Source organism: Artemia franciscana, chromosome 7 (genome assembly GCF_032884065.1).
Source record: "Artemia franciscana chromosome 7, ASM3288406v1, whole genome shotgun sequence".
In the NCBI taxonomy this organism is placed as follows: Eukaryota; Metazoa; Arthropoda; class Branchiopoda; order Anostraca; family Artemiidae; genus Artemia; species Artemia franciscana.
In genome coordinates this window covers 60968999-60993465 of record NC_088869.1, presented here as the reverse complement: position 1 = coordinate 60993465, position 24467 = coordinate 60968999, and the positions used below count along the sequence as shown (strand labels likewise).

Below are 24467 nucleotides of genomic sequence, written 5' to 3'. Positions count from 1 at the left end.
ACAATTTAGTTCAAAAAGAAGCTGCATCTTGCTCTAGTCTTTGCATGAAGTTTGCAGATTTGTTTTGGGTGTCCTCATGTTATGTGGGAGGGGTCAATCTTCAGGAGCTCATTTTCTTGATTGGTAGAGACAAGTTTGTGTTCAGTTAAATGTTTTCTATTAACTACGAAGCGTTTAACTACGAATAGGCGTAGGGGGAGGATAACTAATTAACGCTGTTGGTTATTAATGAATTAACAACATCGTTAATTAACTACGAATAGGCTATATAAGGATTTAAAGATGTGCAAGTACACATCCTAAATTTTGAAATAAAAATGTTGATATGGCTCAGAATTCTACTCAAATAACAGGAATTGCAGTTTCAGAGCTAAAGGCAGAGAAAATGCAACTGTTAACTGAAAATTAAGGTAAAATGTTGTTTTGTCAAAATTTCAATAGATAGGCTATAGACCTGTCATGTATGTGAATTTCAGGGTCCTCTAGAGGGGTAAGTGGAGGTGAGTACTTCAAAATACCTTCTCAGGATATTCTTTAACCTGTAGGCTAGACCCATCCCTGAAATTTTCATTTTCCTAACCTAATCCCTTTCCAAGGTAGCCAAAAGTAAATAAACTATGATTTTACCAGAGACGTAAATATTAATCCCTTGGACTATATATGAGACCACCAGGGGGAGCGGGATAATGTATTCACAAATGAATTGATTAGCCTATATCTAATATCGTTGAAAATAATATAAAATAGAGGAATCAAGTAGTAGCCCATCTTAACTTTATCCCTGTGTCAGATATATAATCATGCATATACTGATCCTGATTTGTGCTCTAGAGTCTATAATACCTTATCCTTTAGGAAAATTATCTTTGAATGCTTAAAATGACCTACCGCAGAGAAAGACAAGACCTTTAAAATTCAATCAGAATCATAGGCACTTAAATTTTTTAAATGACGTTGACATTAACTCCCCTCTTGCTGTTCAGGCTAGAGGACGTTCTATGGCAAGCCGATTCTCACTTCTTAATAAATAGTCGGAGGAAATCGTCTTTCCTGAAACTTTAATTCAAATGTCCTTTAATCTTGCAATTCTTGTCAGAAACTGTATGACAAGACTAACTATCATACAATTTTCTTCTTCACTATCAAATCCTCCTAATAACATATATAGGCTCGACTGCACTTTCTTCCTTCTGAAAAATTCGGTTATTTCACGTCTTTCTTGTTCGCTTTCACGGCAAATTATCATCAAGTGTTCTATAGTTTCTGATGCACCACACTTAATACATTCCTCACTCTGTCCCAAAAATTTTGCTTTGTAACAACCAACTCCAGCATGGTGTGATCGGAGTCGAAACAGTTTCTTTGCTTCATATCTAGTGAGTTCTTTATACACCTTCGTTTCTATATTTCTCTGTTTTTTCATAGTCACAAAAAGATTCCCAGTCAAATCTCTATTCGCTTTAAAACCCTGACGATCAATCTCTTTTATCACTTTATCAAATATCATAACTTCGTAAGGAGTGTCCATGTCGGTTACAAGTGTTCCTGACTCAACTGCGGATTTGGCCTTCAAATCTGCTATTTCATTTCCAGAGATCCCAACGTGGGCGGGAATCCACTGAATAACTACTTTCTTCTTTTTTAATATGTCTTGTAGTTTAATGTAACATATAAGAACATCTCTATTTGGTTTTGCCATAGTATTAGCATTTACAACTGCTTGAATAGCACTTTTTGAATCAGAGCAAATGATAACCTTGTCCTCTTCAACAGATTCCTCAATGAACTCAATGATTCCTCAATGAAAAGTGGCTTTTCTTTGTAGCAAGCGTGTACTTAACTGTTATCAATTCTGCTTTTCAGAGCAGAATTGTAGCCCATCAAATAATTGTGACTCACTCGTTGTTTTTTTTTTTCAAAGGGTAAGTGGTGAATGAGGTACGGTTTTACACTGTTTCTTCGTAAATCTTGTTATCATTAACTCTTTTATCTTGGATAAACCAAGGAAGATAAGTAACTTATCTTAGTAACCCGTGCACACATAAATACGCTTGGTATGAATAAAGTAATAAGAATATTTCCTTCACTTTTGACTGTTAGAAGGAAACTAGAACTTTCAATTTCCAATCGAATGAGCTTCCTCTAAAGCTTATGTGCACGTACTCTTTTCCCCAAATGTATACAAAAGAAACTTTGACATAGCCATTTTGTTCAAAATTCTCCAAATGCCATGTAACAAGGCCTTTTGAGTTGAAACAACTCGCCAGAGCCACGGGGCAATGGTTGTAAGTTGTGCCCGGGGGAGCATATAAGGCTTTTTATGATAGAGGTCGTCACATAAGCTTTAGAGGAAGCTCATTCGATTGGAAATTGAAAGTTCTCGTTTACTTTTAACAGTCAAAAGTGAAGGAAATATTCTTATTACTTTATTCATACCAAGCGTGTTTATCTGTGCACAGTATTTTTCAAGCTATGCATGAAGAAGGAAAAAATTAGGGGAACCATATACAGAGCAAGCAGCCTTAGCGTGTCTAAAAAGGGAAGCAATCATATTGCATATTGCCCGTGTAATTATCCCTTCGTGAGGGAATCCTAGCTGGCCAAAGCCCGGCTTAAGCTTAATGCATTAATATGACGAGTTTCAATACCAACATCATGCATATGTTGGGCTTTTCATTATATCTATTGTGTAAAATATAAACCTTTTGAAGTTTAAAGTTATAAAGAAACGAACTTCATTTCATTCAAGAGATCTTTCGTTAAAAATAGATCTTGCATTGATCAGTGAAGATTGATCAGGTGGATAGCTTCACTTACCTTGGTAGTATCATAGGCATCGCAATAGTGCTTCCAAAGTAAAGAGCGATGTGGGACAATGTATTAGTTGTTTAATTTTTTGTTTGTTTGTTTAGACCAGGACACTTCGTATCGAAGAATTTGTCGTAGAAACTCCGAAAAGGCTTATTCGATTGACAATTTCAAGGACTAGTGCACTTTATAATCGTCGAAAGTGATTGTAGGGCAATATAACCCCTCCCACCCCCACCAATTCCCCAAATACATACAATATAGACTTGCAAAAGAAAAGAGATGAAATTTGGGCTGCATAAAAACACAGCAGTGTCAACCAAGGGTAAGAATTTTGGCCTTAAATATTCCTTCTTATTTTCATATTTTGGGCTCATCAACGAAAATATGGTTTTCGTTAGGTTTTTTTTTATTGCTTTATTTGGTTGCAGCTAACGCTGCAATCACGGTTAGTTAAATTATAAATAATCTACTTTCCTTATACGAGCGATAATCGTGTTAAAAATTAGCACGTATCTGTAATATAAACATATGATAATCCAAGGTATTGAAGCCTGCCGCGTGCCGCTAGATGGGGCAATGTGGCTTCTGAATTGAAGTCACATTGCCAAACCATATACATCAATAAGTGACTGAGTATTTCTACTGTTCAAATTGGTTGCAGCGAATTGTCGTAGAAACTTCAAAAGCACGCAGAGGTTGTATTGTCTTGAAATGCATCTCATACAAATTTTGAGAAATCCATTTCATTTGAAATAGTCGAAATACCATATAACAAGGTTTTTGGAGTCCAAACAAATCCACAGAGCCTTGGGGCAAGGGTTGTAAGCTATGCCCCAGGGGCTTTTAAGGCTTTTATGGAGGGAATGATTGTATAGTCTTTAGAGGGGGCTCAATTGGTTGGAAACTGGAAGTTCTAGTTCCCTTTTGAGAGTCAAAAGTGATGAAGGACAAGCCCCCCCCCCCCCTCGAATACTCCTCTTTTCACCAAACAAATATGATTGAATTATGATAGCGATTTTATTCAATTTTGTCCAAAGAACATATAACAATGCTTTTAGAGTTGTCACAGCCCCCAGGGGCCTGGGGATAGGGTTGTAAGTCCTGCCCTTGAGGCATATAAGGTTTTATGGAATGGGTGGTCGTATAGGCTTACGATTGGGCTCATTTGATGTTAAATTCGAAATTATTGCGTCCTTTTTCAAACAGTTCGTGGTAGCGAACTGTAGTAAGGAGCGACCCGGCTCAATATTAAACGAAACTCTAAAATCTGGGATTTTGATGCTAAAAGATGCATCAAAAGAATTGGATTTTCATGTTGATTTTAAACATATAAATTTCATCAAATTTAGTCTTTGTCATCAAAAGTTACGAGCTTGAGAAAATTTGCCATATTTTTGAAAATAGGGGAAAAAAACCCCTGAAAGTCATGGAATCTTAACGAAAATCACACCATCCTATTCAGAGATTTTCGACTAAGCTGAACAGAATGGTTATCTCAAAAATTTGATCCGCTGACTTTGGGGAAAAAATGCATGTTGGAGGGGGCCTAGATGCCCTCTAATTTTTTGATTACTTACAAAGTGCACTAGAACTTCTAATTTTCGTTAGAATGAACCTTCTTGTGACATTCTAGGACAACTGAGTCAACACAATCACCCCTGTAAAAACAAAAAAAAGGTAACTATTGGTGTCAAAATTCCGTTTTTTAGAGTTTCGGTTACTATTAAGGCGGGTCACTCCTTACTACACTTTGTTACCACAAACTGTTTGATTTAATATAATACGTTCTGCGTGGTCTGCTTTCCATAATTCTTTGTCGTAGTTTCCATAAATTTGTTTCTATAGTATTATATTATCATCATGTTTTGGTATATGTCATTAGGATTAATATAACTTCATTTCTTAGCTGTGTTTGGTTTAACAGATAGGTACCTAATGAAAATTTTATATTCAGTTTGCCTACACATAGGCCTACTACCAACTGGACCCTGCAGTTTATTTTAACAAAAGTCAGAATCTCGAAATTTACAAAATGATTATAACCATTAGATTATTTATTTGAAATTCTGTCCCTTAAAATGTCTGCACCAAGGGCAACTGTCACCTCTGCCACTCCGCCTAAACTGTTTCTGCTCGCTCAATCTATTTTTGGGAAATTGTAATTTTATTGCCTATATAAGAAAAATGTATTTCCCAATTCAAGTCTGATTCAATACTTTCAACTCGATAATTTATGCAAAAACAAAAATCCAAGCGTACTAATTCTCCGCACTAAGATGAGTCACAGAAATGAAAATTCTTTAGATCAGTTTGACTCGAGAAAGCTTAGAGAATTTTCGTAAGTGAAATTTATGGTAAAATATGGTAATATCTACAGAAGATTGTAATGAAGGAAATCGATGTGAGGAATCGAGGATTAAAAAACTTTTTACTCTTAGAAATGCAAGTAACTGTTTCGTTCTTCAATGTGGGTGCGATCGCGAAGTTCAGATAATTCTGAAATGCACCAAATCAATAGAATTTGGCCTAAATAAAGAGGTGCTACACAATCCAGTAAGTGTTTAATCGATCTTATACATATGTACACCAACTCGCTTGGTAGATTATTTAATTTTTGCTAATTTTTGGTTTAGTAGTTATTCACTTTTCGTTGAAAAACTTATTTTCTGGAAAAGTGTTTTTCAATTAATTTCTGTTCATTTTACATTGACAGAGTCTTTTCAGGGAAAAAGAAAATACTAGTTAAGATCTTTTCGGTTTTTCGTTAATAATTTGAAGTTTGACCTGCTATTTGTATGCTGGATAAAATTTTAAAACAATTTTTAACAATACAAACCCTTTTAAAAATCTGAACACACATAGTAGTGTTTAATTTAATTTTATACCTTCTCTAGTTGACCTGAAATAGAAAACTTGATGCCATTAACAAAAAAAGTATATCTATACTCTTTGACAGCTTAGATACACTTACACTCTTTTAATTTGGTTAAATTCTAAGAGTAGAAGTGAGAAGACAAGTAGCCGCGAAAGTTAGAACATAATACACTCACTCGTTCTTGGGGTACTGCTGGGCAGGCTTTTTGGAAATTAGCATTAACACAGTGCGTTTTGATTTAATCTTAAGGGAACATTTAGTTTTTAATCATAATGGGCAAATTGCATTACTATGGGGGGTTGACTTACGCAGTAGCCCTAGAGATACAGTTACAGGACCGTTCAGTTATGCTGAACAAAATAACGATCTTAAATTTTGACTGGAAATGTTTGGAAAATTATGAGCTAAAGAGGAGGGCTGATTGCACCTTCAATCACTTTTGACTCTTAAAAAAGGGTACTAGAGCTTTGAGTTTCCAACCAAATTAGCGCCTTTAAAATATCAATGATATTGCTTGCTATGATAGAGCAGTACTGCCTATGATATTGCTTATACGCCCTTTTTCTACTTCCATGTGTAAAGTCATTGGTTACAGTAACCTTAGAAGTAGTATCAAAAGTATACACATAATGTCTTCTGGCTAGTTCAAAATCTGTCACATTTTACCATGAAAGGTCTAACTTAATAATGTGAGCCTTTATTGTGATATTGCTTTGTGACTCCACTGACAATCTACATGATCGTAGTTCGTTTTGATTTAGTTCAGTATCCGCCTCAATATTCCTTGAAAGCTTCAACTTAATACCCTTAGCTTTTGTGGTAGCAATAGTTCTAATCGCAGCAGTAGCATTAACAGCAGGAGGCACAGAGCACCTTTTTATGGCACTTGGTATTAACCAAGTGACATATAGCAATCGCAAATTCTGTCGGTCTGTCGGTCTGTCTGTCGGTCCCGGTTTCGCTACTTTAGGCACTTCCAGGAAAGCTAGGACGATGAAATTTGGCAAGCATATCAGGTACCGGACCAGATTAAATTAGAAACAGTCTTTTTCCTGATTTGACCATCTGGGGGGGGGGGAGTGGGGGGCCGGTTAATTCGAAAAAAATGAAGTATTTTTAACTTATGAGCGGGTGATGGGATCTTAATGAAATTTTATGTTTGGAATGATATTGTGTCTCAGAGCTCTTGTTTTAAATCCCGACTGGATCTGATGACATTGGGGGGAGTTGGAGGGGGGAAACCTAAAATCTTGGAAAACACTTAGAGTGGAGGGATCGGGATGAAACTTTATGGAAAAAAATAAGCACAAGTCCCAGATACATGATTGACATAATCGGAACGGATCCGCTCTCTTTGGGGTAGTTGGGGTTGTGGGGGGGGGGGTAATTCTGAAAAATTAGAAAAAATGAGGTATTTTTAACTTATGAACGGGTGATCGGATCTCAATGAAATTTGATATTTAGAAGGATATCGTGTCTCAAAGCTCTTATTATAAATTCTGACCGGATCTGGTGTGATTGGGGGAAGTTTGGGGTGGGGGAACCTAAAATCATGGAAAACGCTTTGATTGGGGGGATCGGGATGAAACTTGGTTTGAGAAATAAGCAGAAGTCTTACATAGGTGATTTACATAATTGGAGCGGATCCGCTCTATTGGGGGGGGGGGGGTTAATTCTGAAAAATAAGAAAAAATTACGTATTTTTAACTTACAAAGGAGTAATCGGATCTTCATGAAACTTCATATTTAGAAGGACCTCGTAACTCAGATCTTTTATTTTAAATCTCAACTGGATCAAGCGTAATGGGGGGGAGGCAGTTGGGGGGGACCGGAAATCTTAGAAATTACTGAAAGCGGTGAGATCAGGATGAAACTGGATGGGAAGAATAGAAACCTGTCTAAGATACGTGACTGACATAACCGGACCGGATCTGCTCTCTTTGGTGGAATTGGGAGGGGGGTAATTTTCAAAATTGAGGTATTTGTAACTTACGAAAGCGTGACCAGATCTTAATGAAATTTGATATTTAGAAGGATCTTGTGCTTTAAAGTTCTAATTTTAAATTCTGACCAGATCTTGTGACATTGGGGGGAGTTGGAGGGGGAAACCGGAATTCTTGGAAAACGTAAAAATTGGGGTATTTATATCTTACGAATTGATGATCAGATCTTAATGAAATTTTATTTTTAGAAGGAATTCGTGTTTCAGAGCTCTTATTTCAAATCCCGACCAGATCTTTTGACATTGGGAGGAGTTGGAGGGGGAAATCTTGGAAAAACACTTGGATTGGAGGAATCGGGATGAAGCTTGGTGGATAGAATAAACAAATGTCCTTGATACGTTATTGACAGAATCGTACTGGATTCTTTCTCTTTGGAGGAGTTGGGGGGAGGGGTTCAGTGATTTGGCGATTTTGGTGCTTTTGGACGTGCTAGGACGATGAAAATTGGTAGGCGTGTCAGGGAGCTGCACAATTTGACTTGATAAAGTCGTTTTCCCATATTCGACCATCTGGGGGGCTAAAGGGAGAGGAAAAATTGAAAAAAATTAGGTATTTATAACTTACGAGTGGGTGATCGGATCTTAATGAGTTTTGATATTTAGAAGGACATCGTGACTCAGAGCTCTTATTTTAAATCCTGACCGGCATTAAGCCTCTTATTTTTCTTTTTAAATCAATCTATTGATTCATAGAATTTTGTTAGAGCTCATACCATATGATCTCTTGGCTCTTCATGCCTCGTCACAAGTGCCATATGAGCTCTTAGCTCTTGTTTCAATAGCCCCTTCAATACACGATGAACTTTTTATCTTAACACCATTAACCGGTCTTGAAGCATTACTGATACGTCCTCTCGACAACCTATGTGGCCATAGCGTGTTTCAATTTATTTCAATACAGGTACAATATTGCCAAACATTTTCACCTTAATACCCTTAGATTTATTAGTAGTATTAGTAGTACCAGTAGTTTTAGCAGTAGTATTAGAAGTAGAGTTATTAGTAGTAGTTTTAACTTTAGTGGTAGTAGCAGTAGTGGCAGTAGTATTTTTAGTGGTAGTAGCATGTGCATATTGCCTTTTGGTCAGTTGAACATCGCTTTCATGATGCCCCGGAATCTTCACCTTGACTCATTAAGTCGTTCCAAAAATATTGTTGATGTTTGCTTTTGACACCCCTTTTGACACCCTTTTTATCCTAATACTCCCAGCTTTACAAGTTGTGGCAATTGAAGTAGCAGTTGGATTTGGTAAATTTAGTTGCATAAGGAAAGGTAGCAGTGGTATTAGTAATACCTTTTTTGTAAATTGATCTCCCCCCTTAAGTATTCTCCGAAAGATTCAACTTAATATCCAAATCAATTATTGAGATACGCCTTTTTGACAATCTACATGCTTATAGTGTGTTTTGATTTAGTTCAAATACCCCCTCAATATTCTGTCAAATTTTTACCTTCATACGTGTAGCCTTAATTGTGCTACTATCATAGTAGTAGTGGTAGTAGTAGGAACAGTAGTAGTAGTAATAGTGTATAATTATTAGTAGTAACAGCTATAGCCGCAGCATTAACAGCAGTAGTAACAGGTACATTTCGCCTCTTGATCAACTGAACATCCCACTCATGATGCCCCTGAAATTTCCCTTTGCTATGATAAGCCATTCCTGATACGCCTGTATCAGCAATCTGTATACAAATGGTATCTTTTGATTTAGTTCAGGATCCACCTCAACATTTCCTCAGATATTTTGTTTTCAATATCATCACCATTAGTCGCACTCACTACAGAAGTTTTAGTGATAGTAGTGGTAGCAGTAATAGTACTTGTGGTAGCAGTAGAAGCAGCATTTATTGTAGAAGCAGTAGCGTGCAAATATTGCCTTTTTGGTCAATTGATCATCTCCCTTATCATTTCCTGAAAATTCCAATTTAATATGCTGAGTCATTCCTGAGTTACACCCTTTTAACACCCCATATACACCTAACTGTTTAACTTTAGTTCAACACTTCCCTTAACATTTCCTGAAAGACTCATTCTAATGCTCTTTGTATTTTGGTAAACTAGAAGTCAATCATTCATACATTTTCTCAATAGCTTTGAGAGGCCTCCGGTGGGGGAGGGGGGGAGTTGACATCCCCAAACACATAATTACTGAGTTTTGGGTGTTTGCTATGGAAAATGATGGGTGTGGTAGGGGAGACGGTTTTTCTCAGATCACTTTGGCTCTTAAAAAGGGTACTATAACTTCCAATTTAAAATCAAATGAGATCCGTGTGAATTCAATACGACCACCCATTTCATAAGAACCCTATGTGCTCCAGGGCATAACTTAAAGCCCAAGCCCCAGGGCTCTGGGGGTTGTGCCAACCCTGAAGGCATTGTGATATGTTCTTTGGACTATTTTAAACGAAATTGCCTTTACACAATTTCAATCAAATACATTTGGTGGAAACAAGAGTAGTTGGGGAAGGGGGTATAGTTGACCTCCATCCCTACTGACTCTTAAAAGGGAACTAGAACTTCCAAATTCAACCAAATGAGCCACTTCTAAAGCTTATACAACCATTCCTTCCATAAGAACCTTAAATGCCCCAGGGGCAGAACTTACAACCTTCGCCCTTAGGCTGTGTCTGTTTGTTTCAATCTCAAAAGCCTTCTTATATGATCCTTGGACTATCTTGAATAAAAGGCGCTTCAAAAATATCTATTGGATAGAAACACGACGTCTTAATGTGTGTATGTTGCGGGAGGAGGAGTTTAGCTACGCTCTGAACATCTAGAACTTCTGATTACCAATCCAATGAATCCCTTCCTAAGTATATACGACCACCCTTTCTATAAGAACCTTATGTGCCCGAAGGGCATAATTTCCGGACCCTTCAACTACGATGAACAAAATTATTATATATTAAATACCAAAATATTTTTGAGGAATTGTTCTCTAATCGCTCTTGATTTTGGGTTTTGACTTTATTATTGGTGTTGGAGGGGGGGGGGGGTTAGTAGCATGCCTTCCTTTGCAAAAATATTTTTCTATATAGACTGAAATATTATCTTTGCAGCCCTATAAGGCACAAAAATGAGAAGGGCGAGACTGGTATCATGTGTCCATGAGCCTTTCCACTAATTACTATTTTTTTTAAGGGGAGCTACCAGGGGCTGGTTTTCCAGCGATTATTTCAGCGACATGCTATTATTTCTCATTTCCGACTTCTATTCAATTTATTTAAACACATTAGTTCAATTTGTTTAAACCCATTTATACATTGTATTAACGTATTAAAGAATCACATCATTGACGTTTCAAGCTCCCATCTACACAAATGTGGAATATATATATCCCACAGATATGGAATAAATAAATATATATATGTAAAAATAAGTTGTCTGTGTGTGTGTGTGTGTGTGTGTGTGTGTGTCGAGTGACGTCATGTTTGTGTGTCGACTGACGTCATGAAGTTAGTTGTCGTCATGTTTGTTATGACGATGACGTCATTAAAGGTATTTAAGACATTCGTTCACAGAAAAATTTTTAATTGTAAAATGACTGAAGAACCTACAATAGCAACAGCCGAGGAAGCTGCTCAAAGAGTCTATGCCAAAAAACTTGCTGCTGATAGAGAAAGTTAGAAAAGAAAGCGTGCCGAGGAATCACAAGAACAGCAAGAAAACAGGCTTGCGGCTGATAGAGAAAGTGAGAAAAGAAAGCGTGCCGAGGAATCACAAGAACAGCAAGAAAACTGGCTTGCGGCAAAAGAACGCAAAACCACGAAGTTAGATGAAAATCCACATGGACAGCGAGAGTCAAAACATATCAAAACTGAAAATGATAGCGATGATGATTGGGTTTGGGATTTTGACTTGGATAAGGTCATCAATGCCTACCAGATTTAAGTTAAAAATAACAAAGGTTCGGCGATATGTACTTCATAGTGACGCTGAAAAATAAAGAAGAAAAAGAAAACTGAAAAAAGAAAAAAGGTAAAAACTAAAAAGAAAAAACACTCAAAGAGAAATTACAGACCGGGACACAAATGACGACCGAGACAGAGGGAATATAAATGACGACCAGGAACCTCAAAGAGAAATTACAGACTGGGACACCCGGACACAAATCACGACCGGGACACAGGGAATATAAATGACGACCTGGGACACAGGGACACATCATTAGAATAATGAGGTATAGATCTGAATACGGATTGTTTTTCCCATGGACAATGGGAAAGCGAAGAATCTTGTATATTCGCATGTTTTACGTAGTTAAAAACATATATTTATATCTATCTCTATTCACAGGGACACAACTACAACGGGGATGCCGGGGCACAGGCGGGATATATAAATGACGACCGGGACACAGGGATTGTTTGAATAGAAATTACAGACCGGGACACCGGGACACAAATGACGACCGGGACACAGGGAATATAAATGACGACCGGGACACTCAAAGAGAAATTATAAACTGGGACACCGGGACACAAATGACGACCGGGACACAGGGACACATCATTAGAATAATGAGGTATAGATCTGAATACGAATCGTTTTTCCCATGGACAATGGGACAGCGAAGAATGTTGTATATTCGCATGTTTTACGTAGTTAAAAACATATATTTATATCAATCTCTATTCACAGGTGGGACACAGGGACACAACTACAATGGCGCTTAACTAATATGGCGCGTAACGACTTACGCGCGCGGGGGGGCTTAGGGGGTGCAAAGCGCCCCACCAACTAGGTGTTGGGGTGGTGCTAAGCGCCACCCCAATACCCCAACAGCTAGCATATATATATATATATATATATATATATATATATATATATATATATATATATATATATATATATATATATATGCCTGAAAAAATGTGCCTTATTGTTGAAAAAAGAGGGAAACACCCCGTAAAAGTCATCTAATCTTAGTGAAAACTATACCACCAGATTCAGCGTATCAGAAAACCCCCTTGTAGAGGTTACGAGCTTCTATCTGCGAAAATGTGGAATTTTTTATTTTTTGCCTGAAGAAAGATCATGGATGTCACCAGGAATTTCCACAAGAACATTTTCTTTTTTGCCTCTGGTAGCTTTTTAACGCTTATTAAAGTATTATGCACCATGTACTGCATCTTTATGTTTGTACATGCTGGAATTAGTGGGATTTTCACCTCCAAGAAGAAAAATGTAAAAAAAGGTAGTGATAGGATGAAGGTCGATTGAAATAATAAGTGATTTTTTATACTTTCTAGTATTTCCAGTTTATGCATTAGAATAGAAAGAACGAAGAATCGAAAATACACCTCTATTTTTAGCCGTTTTCTTCTCAGTAATGTAACGACGATTTATTGACTCCTAAGCCGGATCAAGAATTTGAAATTAAGTGTCCTAATGCTTCTTTTTTCTTAAGTCTTTACTTCTATATATTTTCAAAACTACTTATTATAAATGTAGTAAAATGTTTATCGTCCATTGTCTTTCACCAGTAACTCCTCAACTCTTACTTTCCTCTCTTTTAGTGGAATTAATTTAGGGGCAGTATTTCCAGAAGATGAATAATAATAAAAAAAAACAATAAAAAAAAACAAAAAAAAAAACGCCAGACCCTTTGAAAAAATATGTCCAAGCCTATGAAAACCAAGACTGCTATCATGGTCAGTTTCTAAATTGCTAAAATTGCCCAAATTTGAGGGTTTCACAGTATTTAATTTACAAGATATTTATTTATTTATTTACAAGATAACTTTATGATTAAAGTAAGGCCTGGAAAAGAAAGGTGAGCCTAGTCAAGCAAAAACGTACAAGCAGTATTCTCAAGTGAAATCCTATTGCTAATTCTGATTAAAAGTGAAATTTTGTAAAGTTTTCCACCTAGAGATTTTTCCGTCGAAAAGTTATTGTTATTTATTTTAGATATGTGTTTTCAATACTTGTCTAAAAAGTATTCCTATAAAGGGTACTGATATTATATTCCCACTAATGAGTAAACAGAAATTTTTCATTTTCTTAAACATTTTTTTTTCATTCGTAAAAATAAGCTTAAAGTTTACACATTAATCTAGATGTCAAACTTTTCAGCCTTTAAAAAAAAAAATGCGGAGCCTAATTGATCCTTAGTACAAAATATATAACCCGCAAAAAAGTTTTTTTTTAGCTACCAGCTTTTCTTTTATAATCATGAATCTGTTTTTCTATAGTTAAGCTAAGTTCTGAAAGAGAATGGTAAGTTGTATCTTATCTTTTCGTTCTTTTCTCTCTGAAATCCTAAACCTAGGCGTGCACTACGGAGAAAGGACCTTAATAAAAGACGAAACCACAGGAAAAATAATCTAAGGTTTGGGCTTAAAACCTCAACAATTTAATATCAACCAAAACCTATTCATAAATATCTTTCAAAAACACCCAAAAAATCTTAAATCTACATATAATTCAAGTCTTGCCCTAATTTGAGCAGCAGTAGAATTCCTTGCAGTAATCGGAATAAGAAATTTGACGTTTATATTGCCTTAAATTAGCGCTATTCTACTAGCATCCTACCTAAACGCTGAGTGCATTTGCAGAGCCAAGCGGAAATAAATTCCCTAAACAGAAAGCGATCCAGAATAGCGTTTTAAGCATTAAAGAGGGCTCTTGTCATTTTAATGTATAGCCACGGCTGAGCCATGGTGATTTTGGAATTTTTGTACGGTTCCCAACATTTAGTCAAAATAAGCCCAAAATACGTCCTTTTTTTAAGCTCACGTTCCCGCTCCATGCCCACTCCAAAATTTAACCCGCCTCTGACGACTAAAACAACCCTACGGAGTGGAAAACAAACCCATCTGACAACATTGTTTGGGGGAAAAGATGCAAAATTAACAGTTGCTTTGTACGTGATTCGAGTTTTAGTGGAATATTGACGGCATCTAGAAAATGTAACTTAATATTTATTAGATGTCGCTGGCCATCAAAGTTCAGTCAGATCTCTGATAGACTGCTTAACGCCTTCATTTTTTATAGCTTGTCTGTGTACTAAAAATTCCCTCTCCCCCACCCACTAATTGTCGTTTATCTGGTCATTTTCAAGATGAGGCAACTACCAAAGTGTATGGGAAAGTAATACGAAAAAAGATAGTTGAGCCTCAACATAGATTTCGGGTGTACGTTCCTTGTGAAAGATTTTGGCGTACTATTTTTCTGTTTTTCTGCTGTTTTAATATTTCTACGCTTGGCGACTTTTATTCACTCGGTTTCCTACACTCAGTATTGACTGATTTTTGCCACATAAGTTTGTTGAATTTGTCAGCCATTTTTTGCTCCCTTCCGAATGTTTAATTTCTGAAAACTCATTTATTTCCAAGTTTTAGCAGTTCTTATTGCTAAATTTAGCAACTAATTTAGCAACTCATTTATTTCCAAATATGCAATTCTTATGACAGTAGAATAGTGCAACATAAAAATTTCATCCTCACTCCCTCTGTATAAATAAAACAAGTAGAAAGTATAATTTTTTTAACTCGTTATTAAAATGAACTGAAAAGTAGAAAATTATTATTTTTTTTTCAAAGATCTATGGTTATAAGTGAAAACGTGGATCGGAAAAAACTAATAGAGTTATTTCCAAAACTTGATCTTTTTAACTCGGTTTCCTGAACTCATCTACTTTTTTATTTATGCATCTGATAATTCGATCAACTTGATACGTATATTGTGTAAAATGTAATCCGTTTTTTCCCCTAGTTTTCTGAGAAAATTTTTGAGAAAAAAATTTGAGAAAATATTTTCTACGTTTTCGTCCATTTTGAAAACGAGTTTAAAAATCCAATTATATTTGTTGTTTCTATCGTTTGATAACTGAGGTTTTTCTCCATCCATCTGCCTAATTATGTTTATGCAATTTACTTTGCATTTAACCGAAACTACTCTAACCGAAACTACTCTTTTTAACCGAAACTACTCTAAAAATAGGCGAGAAACTTGTCAAGATACGAAGCTTGCATATTTATAAAGTAAATTTAGATCGTGCTCTAGAACAAATTCATAAGTAATATATTCATTTTCGCCCACTGAATGGATGAGTCTAAAACAAACAAAATCAATGATATAAACATCTTGTCCTTTGGGTATAAGTTTAAAGCTGTAGCTTTGTCCCAAAATTGTATTTTTTTTTACAAGGAACACTGACCTTAATAGGAGTTGGAAACTATAAATATCACTGAATCCGCGCGGCGTTACCCATAAGAACTGGGAACATCCGAAGCAAGCTCAAAAATAATTTGCTGAAATTTGGGCTTCAGTTAAAATTCCAATTTCATTTGGATCCAGCCTTAACATAGAAAAATTTTTGTGGTCTAAACTTTTTTCATTGAATATATGTAGTCATTTTTTATATGTAGCATTTTTATATAAAGTCAGTTAGCAAAAAATGGCATAATCCAAAAAATTTATGCAGGTATTAAATACATAAGTAAGTTAAATAAAAATAATATAGTAACATTTATAAAATATTTTATGCACCGTAAAAATAGTAAGAACAAATTAAATAAATCACTATAATATACTACATATGGTATATTGGTTCTTTTATCTTTGGTCCAATATAAAGCACAAGTAAAAAAAAAAAAAAAAAACCTAAGTTCTTAGTCGAGGTTGATTTAATGTTTGTTTTTGGTAATGCTAGATGGTGTTACTAATTTTTATTTCTCAGAGACGAACTTGAGTTTCCCTGTTCATCAGTTGCTTATACTAATTGCCTTCTACTTCGTTTTTTCCTCTAGTAAGTTACGCAGAGGATGAAGTACTGCTATTGTGATACATTTACTTATAAATTTTTTTGGTGCTTGTTATAGTTAGCGAAAGGTTAGAAGGACATCGCTGTTCAGTCTTATTTATCGGCAATTTTGCCATTCATCCCATAGCGGTTTTGTCACTTGTCTCATCGCGGTATCGTCATTGATGCCATAGTGGTTTTGACTTTTATACCGCAATGGTCTTCTATTTAGTAGTTATATGTCCGTGGGTTTTTTATTGGGGAAGGACCTTATGGAATGTTACATTTCAAAATATGAAACACAAGAACTACATTTCTGTATTTCTACCCAAACATTATAATTGTTTTTGAAATACCATTGCCTATCAGAAATTCGATATAATTTTATATCGAAAAATTTAGCCACCCTGTGCAGTGGACGACTATATCAAACAGTTCGTGGTAACGAACTGTAGTAAGGAGCGACCCGGCTTAATAGTAACCAAAACTGAAAAAAATGGAATTTTGATACCAATACCTATATCAAAAGAATCGCATTTAATGCTGATTTTAAACTTATAAGTTTCATCAAGTTTAGTCTAACCCATCAAAAGTTACGAGCCTGAGAAAATTTGCCTTATTTTAGAAAATAGGGGGAAACACCCCCTAAAAGTCATAGAATCTTAACGAAAATCACACCATCAGATTCAGCGTATCAGAGAACCCTCTTGTACAGTTTCAAGCTCCTATCTACAAAAATGTGGAATTTTGTATTTTTTGCCAGAAGGCAGATCACGGATGCGTGTTTATTTGTTTGTTTGTTTGTTTTTTTTTCCCAGGGTGATCGTATCGACCCAGTGGTCCTAGAATGTTGCGAGAGGGCTCATTCTAACGGAAATGAAAAGTTCTAGTTCACTTTTTAAGTGACCAAAAAATTGGAGGGCACCTAGGCCCCCTCCCACGCTTAATCAGATCTTAATGAAATTTGATGTTTGGAAGGATATTGTGTCTTAGAGCTGTTATTTAAAATCCTGACCGGTTCTGTTGACATTGGGGGGGGGGAGTTAGGAGGGGAAACCTAAAATCTTGGAAAACACCTAGAGTGGAGGGATCGGGATGAAACTTGGTGGGAAAAATAAGCACAAGTCCTAGATACAAGATCAGACAGTTCGTGGTAACGAACTGTAGTAAGGAGCGACCCGGCTCAATAGTAACCGAAATTCTAAAAAATGGAATTTTGATACCAATAGTTACATCAAAAGAATGACATTTTAATGCTGATTTTAAATATATAAGTTTCATCAAGATTGGTCTGACTCATCAAAACTTACGAGCCTGAGAAAATTTGCCTCATTTTAGAAAATACGAAGAAACACCCCCTAAAAGTCATACGATCTTAACGAAAATCACACCATCAGGTTCAGCGTATCAGAGAACCTGATCGTAGATGTTTCAATCCCCTATTTACAAAAATGTGGAATTTCGCATCTTTTGCCAGAAGACAAATCACGGATGCGTGTTTATTTTTTTGATTTGTTTTTTTTCCCCCAGGGGTGATCGTATCGACTCAGTGGTCCTAGAATGTCGCGAAAAGGCTCGTTCTAACGGAAATTAAAAGTTATAGTGCCATTTTTAAGTGACCAAAAAATTGGGGGGCATCTAGGCCCCCTCCCACGTTCATTTCCCCCCAAATCACCGGATTAAAATTCTGAGATAGCCATTTTATTCATCATAGTCAAAAAACCTAATAAATATGTCTTTGAGGACGACTTACTCCCCCGCAGTCCCCATGGGAGGGGCTGCAAGTTACAAACTTTAACCAGTGTTTACATATAGTAATGGTTACTGGGATGTGTACAGACGTTTTCAGGGGGATTTTTTGGTTTGGGGGGAAGAGCTGAGAGGGAGGGTTACCAGGGAGGATCTTTCCACGGAGTAACTTCTCATGGGGGAAGAGACTTTCGATGGAGGAGGTGCAGAATTTTCTAGCATTATTTAAAAAAACAATGAAAAAATAAATACGAAAAGTTTTTTCTACTGAAAGTGAGAAGCAGCATTAAAACTTAAAACGAACAGAAATTATTACGCATATGAGGGGTTTACCTCCTCGTAATACCTCGCTCTTTACCCTAAAGTATTTTTAGTAATTTCAACTATTTATTCTACGGCCTTTGTGATTCAGGGGTCATTCTTAGGGAATTGGGACAAAATTTAAGCTTTAATGTAAAGAGCGAGGTATCGACGAGGGGTGAGCCCCCTCATATTTGCAATAAAAATATACGAATATTGAAAGTTCGCTACAAAATTTAATTTTTTACTTTTGAAAACGTTCGTAAAAAATTATTAGTTATAGTTGCCTTTTTAAGCAATCAAAAAATTGGAGGGCAACTAGGCCTCCTCCCTTGCTCCTTCTTTCTCTAAATCTTCTGATTAAAACTATGAAAAAGCCATTTAGCCCCAAAAAATTACTATGCAAATTTTCTTTTAATTATTTATGTGCGGAGAACTAAGATCAAAACATACATTAATTCAAAAACGTCCAGAAATTAAACAAAAAAAAAGTTTTTTTAAATAAAAGTAAGGAGCGACATTAAAACTAAAAACGAACAGAAATTACTCCGTTATGAAGGGGGCTTTTCCTCCTCAACACCCCACTCTTTACGCGAAAGTTTTTTGCTGTTTTAAAATGTAGAGTTAAGAGAAAGAGTTGAAGAGGAAAAACCCCTTTCATATACGGAGTAAATTCTATTCGTTTTAAGTTTTAATGTCGCTCCTTACTTTCATTTCAAAAAAATGTTTTGTTTTGTTTAATTGACATAAATGGAACGGATCCACTCTCTTGGGGGTATTTTTTTTGGGGGGGGGGGGGATTAATTCTGAAAAATTAGACAAAATGAGGTATTTTTAACTTACGAACGGGTGACCGGGTCTCAATGAAATTTGATATCTAGAAGGATATTGTGTCTCAAAGGTCTTATTTTAAATCTCGACCGGATCTGGTGACATTGGGGGGAGTTTAGGGTGGGGGAAACCTAAAATCTCGGAAAACGCTTAGATTGGATGGATCGGGATGGAACTTGGTGGGAAAAATAATTAGAAGTATTAGATACGTGATTTACGTAATTGGGACGGATCCTCTCTATGGGGGGGGGGGGGTAATTCTGTTGATGTGTGCCACCGTTGCTGTAACAACGAGCCCACCGCCACCATTATTGAATCGAGAAAACTGCGCTGGTTCGGCCATGTCCTAAGAAAATCAGATGACCATGTCATCTATTAAGAGCTTCTAGCTGCTCCTTCGCCAGATTGGCGTAGACGACCCTGTGGGCAATTGAAGAAATGGTGAAAACCTGTCAAAGACGACTCTAACCCCGTTAGTGAATTTCAAAATTTTGGCTGAAAGTGGTAGAGCTGCTGGCAGGGTTTTCTGAAGGTTTGAAAGGCTGATTGCTGAAGGTTTGCTGAAGAACTGGGACAAGATTGCGGGACATCTTGTCCCAGTATACTTTACGCAGTATCAGTATGCTGCGTAAAGTATACTGAGCCTTCTGTAGACCGAGGGAGGCATCCTTATCTGGTCCCGCACCAAATACAGTAAAACAAATGGAATTAAACTTTTACGGGGGATTCCAACTTTTTAACTTCCTAGCTCTTTTTCTTTATTATAAGGAATTACTATATAATTCTATAGACGCTTCTAGAATGTCATTGCGTCAGTAAAACTTTCTCCCAGAAATAGCTTAGCCTTTAGAGTCACCTTAACAGTCACTTTAATCTCTAAAAAACAACAAAAAATAATGAGATCCTTTTAGGTCTTTTTTATCCTTTATGGATTAAATGATATTCATCTTCATTGTCCCAATAAAGAAAAGGAAAAGAAAATATAAAAAAAGACAATAAAGAAAACAGAGTGAATAAAATAGGGGAAAAAAAATGTATGTAAGGTTGGCACAATAGGATTTTGAGTACCTCTAACAAGTGTTGTAACGTATCTAGTATTACAGAGGAAATTATAGTTTCCCAACAGAAAATATTCCTACACAAAAGTTTTTGGAAACTTACATTCAACACATGAGATGAATCACTAAAGCAAATGATAAACTGCAAGGGAATCAAACCCTTTGGATTCTGCCGAATCCAGTCTGTGCAGACTGGGTCGGACAGGCAGAAGGCATCGCCGCTTCTTTTGCTTTTTATGGACAGCTACTTTTATCAAATTATTTATTTTTAGGAAAAATATTTTTTGCAAGCTAAAGATGGAGGACCAGGAAGCATCTCTGTGAAGAAAATCGATCCAGATTTTGCAAAAGAGTGGATAAGACGTCAAGGACTGGTAAATATTGCCACAGTAGTAATAATAGTGGTAGTGCGTACATATTCCCTTTTGTTCAATTGATCTTCCCCCTTAAGTATTCTATGAGAGTTCCAACTTAATGCCCAAATTAATTCTTGAGATAAGTCCTTTTGACGATTTATGTCGACCTAGTATCTTTTGATTTAGTTCAAGTTACCCCTCAATATTCTGTCAAATTTTCACCTTCATGCATATAGCTTTGATTGTACAAGTATCATAGTAGTAGTAGTAGGATACGCCCGCATGATGCTGATACTCCCGTGTCAGCAACCTGTATACTTATGATAAGTTTTGAATTAATTCGACTTTCTCCTCAACGTTTTCTTAGATATTTTTTCAATATCCTCAGCCTTAGTAGTGCTCTCTAGAGAAGTAGTAGTTAGGTAGTAGTAATTGTACTTCTGGTAGCAGTAGAAACAGCAGTAGTTGTTGTTGCAGTAGTAGCGTGCAAATATTACCTTTTTGATCAATTGATCATCTCCCATATCATTTACTGCAATTCAAAATTAATATACTGAGTCCTCCCCAAGTTACACCCTTTTTGCACTCCCCAGATACATAACATGACTCTTAAAAAGAGCGCTTTAATTTTCAATCTAATAACAAATGAGACCATTCTGAATTTAATTCGACCACTGAGTTTCAAAAACCCTACATGCTCCCGAGATTCCACTTAAGACCCTAGCCTGGGAATCTTGGGGGTTGTTTCAACTCTGGAGACATTGTTATATTTTCACTGGACTTTTTTAAACAAAATTACAATGGTAAATTTCAATCAGATGCATTTGGTGAAAAGAGTGGTGGTTGAGGTTGGGGCTAGTTGACCTCCATTACTTTTGACTCTTAAAAGGTAACTGGAACTTTTAATTTCAACCAAACGAGCCACCTCTAAAGGTTATACGACCATTCCTTCCATAGGAACCTTAAATGCCCCATGAGCATAACTTACAACCGTCACCCATAGGCTCTGGTGGTTTTTATTAACCCCGAAAGCATTTTTATATGATAAAAACTAATATTAGATGCATCTTGGGATAACACGATGTGTATGTGGAGGGGGGGGGAGTAGCTGTGCTTTGATCACTTTGACTTTTAAAAAGGGCACCAGAACTTCTTATTACCAATCCAATGAGTCCCCTCAAAAGCATATACGGCATCAATTTTTTATAGCTACCTTATATGGCCCCAGGACATAACTTACAACGCCTGCCCCGAAAGCTGTAGGGGGGGGGGTGTCTTCCTCAAATACATAATTTTTTTCAAATTTTGATAGGAGACGTTAAAGGAAATGATGGGCATGGAGGGAGGGGGGGGGCTAGTTGCTCTCAAATTACTTTTGATTCTTAAAATGGGCACAATAGCTTCTAATTTCAAAGTAAATGAGTCCCATTTGAAGTCTATACGGCCGTCCATTCGATCAAAATCTTATAAGCCTTAATGCCAAAACTTGTAACCCTATCTCTAAACCGCAGGGGGCTGTGTCAACCCTAGAGGCATAATCATATGTAATTTGGACTATTTTGAACAATATTGCTATCTCATAATTTCAATCAGATGGTTTCAGTGAAAAAACATGGGTTGTCGGAGAAGGGGGTGTTGCTAAATGCCCTCTGTAACTTTTTACTCTTAAAAAGCAACTAGAACTTCCAAGTTTCAACCAAATGAGTCTTCTAAATTTAAACAACCATCGCTCCCATAAAAACCTTAAACGCTCCCACTGCATAACTAACAACCATCGCCCCCATGCTCTCTTGGTTTGTATCAACCCCAAAAGTCTTGTTATATTATCTTTGAAGTGCTTTGAATAAAAAGACTTTCAAAATTTATATGAGACGCATTTTAAGATAATACAACTTGTGCGTGTGGATGAGGGGGTAACTACCCTACGATCACTTTGACACTTAAAAAGCGCAATAGAGTTCTGATCAACAGTCCAATGAGCCCCCTTCGAAGTTTATATGACCATGCTTTCTATAAAAAAAAAACCTTATATGCCCCCAGGATGTAACTTGCAACCCTTGCCTTGGGACTGTGGGGGGTTGTCATCCTCAAAGACATAATTTCCTGGACCTTTCAAATACGTTGAACAAACGACCATCTCAAAATTTCTATCGGCAGTGTTTGGGGAATATATAGATGTGGGTGGGGAGAGGTTATTTACCCTCCTCTCACCATCGACCATTAAAAAGGGTACTAGTCCTTTCAATTTCCAATTGAATGAGCCCTTTTTGAAGTTTCTACGAAAAAATTTTCAACATAAAAACGTATATGCCCTCAGGATATAACTTACAACCCTTGCTGTGGGACCTGTGGTCAGTTTTCATCCTCATTTCAAAATCAATCTATCTCAAAATTTTGACTGTATGTATTTTGGAATTGGTGGGCGTGGTAGGGGCTTAATTGCCCTACAATCACTTTTGACTATTAAAAAGTGCATTAGTCCTTGAAATTTTCAATCGAATGAGCACTTTTGAAGTTTCTTCGACAACTTATTCGATGCAAAGTGCATCGAAGTGAAGTTATCCACCTGATCAATCTTATCATTACCCAACATCTCCTTTTCATCTTCAATTATTCCTAGCCTAAGTAACTTAGTCTTTTAAATATAAATTTTTAAACCTATTCTAGCACCCTGAACTTGTAAAACCTCTAAAAGTTCATTCGTTTTGCTGATACTTTCATCTAGGATGCTTAATTCGTCAGCATAATCTACGTCCAGGAGAGTTTCTAAATATTGAAACTCATAACCAAGGAAGTTCATTTAAGGTGTTGTTGCTCAACAACAAAATTAACTTTTCTTGGTTGTTTTTAGTTTGGTTTCTCATATTTGACAGGATAAGCCTTGTATAGTTATGAAACGATGATTAAATGTGTTTGGATTATATATCAGGTACTTTTATAGGTTTTAGTCTGATCTAGTTTCTTATAAATTGTTTGTTGCTAGTTCCCATCTTGTTTTTACCTTATATAAGAATATGTGTCTTGTACCTTTTTGCTGGGTCTTTTCTTGTAACACTTAGCTGTTGCATACTTTAAATTTATGTGAGCCGTGGTTGGTAATAATACCAGGTTTGGTCCCTGGCTGTTGAATCTTTTTTTCGGGGGGGGGGGGGGGTAAAAGATTATCGAATTGGTGTTTTCGGAATGAGGTAAAGAATGACTTCGAGCAACTTGTTATACCCCTTCCCTTCCCGAAGCAAAATCCTCAAAAGCAAGTGTAAAGCGAATTCCTGTAAGTGAAAGCAATTACTGTAAGTGAAAGCAATACTGAAAGCAGTAACTGTAAGCAATTTGTTATCCCTCCCTCCCTTCCTGAAGCAATATCCTCAAAAGGAAGCGTAAAGGGAATTCCTGGCAGAATACGATGAATTAGTCTCTTATTCACTTAGTTGCTTACATTCAGAGTTGTATGTAATTGACGTAGCTTTCACGTATTTCTCAAGCACGACACATGTATTATCGCTTTCAGTTAAAAATGCATTTTACATCTCTGATCTAGCATATTAAAAAAAGATTAAAATCCCGTAATAGCTTTGAATAATAACTACTCTTAATGTATATTTTTAGGGAAATACTAAAGATGTTTAAGGAAATTTTAAACAGGGGAGAAAAGTTCGTTTTTGCAGTAAATCTGTTGGGGGAGGAGGGTAAAATAGTCTTTAAAACAGATATGATGGAACTTAAACGCGTAATCC

At 36.4% G+C, this 24467-nt stretch overlaps 2 protein-coding genes across 4 annotated transcripts in view; one reads left to right on the top strand and one right to left on the bottom strand.

The window, feature by feature from the left end:
• Positions 1–24467, top strand: part of LOC136029562 (E3 ubiquitin-protein ligase HECTD1-like) — a 484457-nt gene that overhangs the window by 114752 nt on the left and 345238 nt on the right. The gene's annotated exons all lie outside the window — the stretch shown is intronic.
• The window catches only part of LOC136029563 (uncharacterized), a 384714-nt gene that overhangs the window by 229781 nt on the left and 130466 nt on the right, over positions 1–24467 (bottom strand). The window lies entirely within an intron of this gene.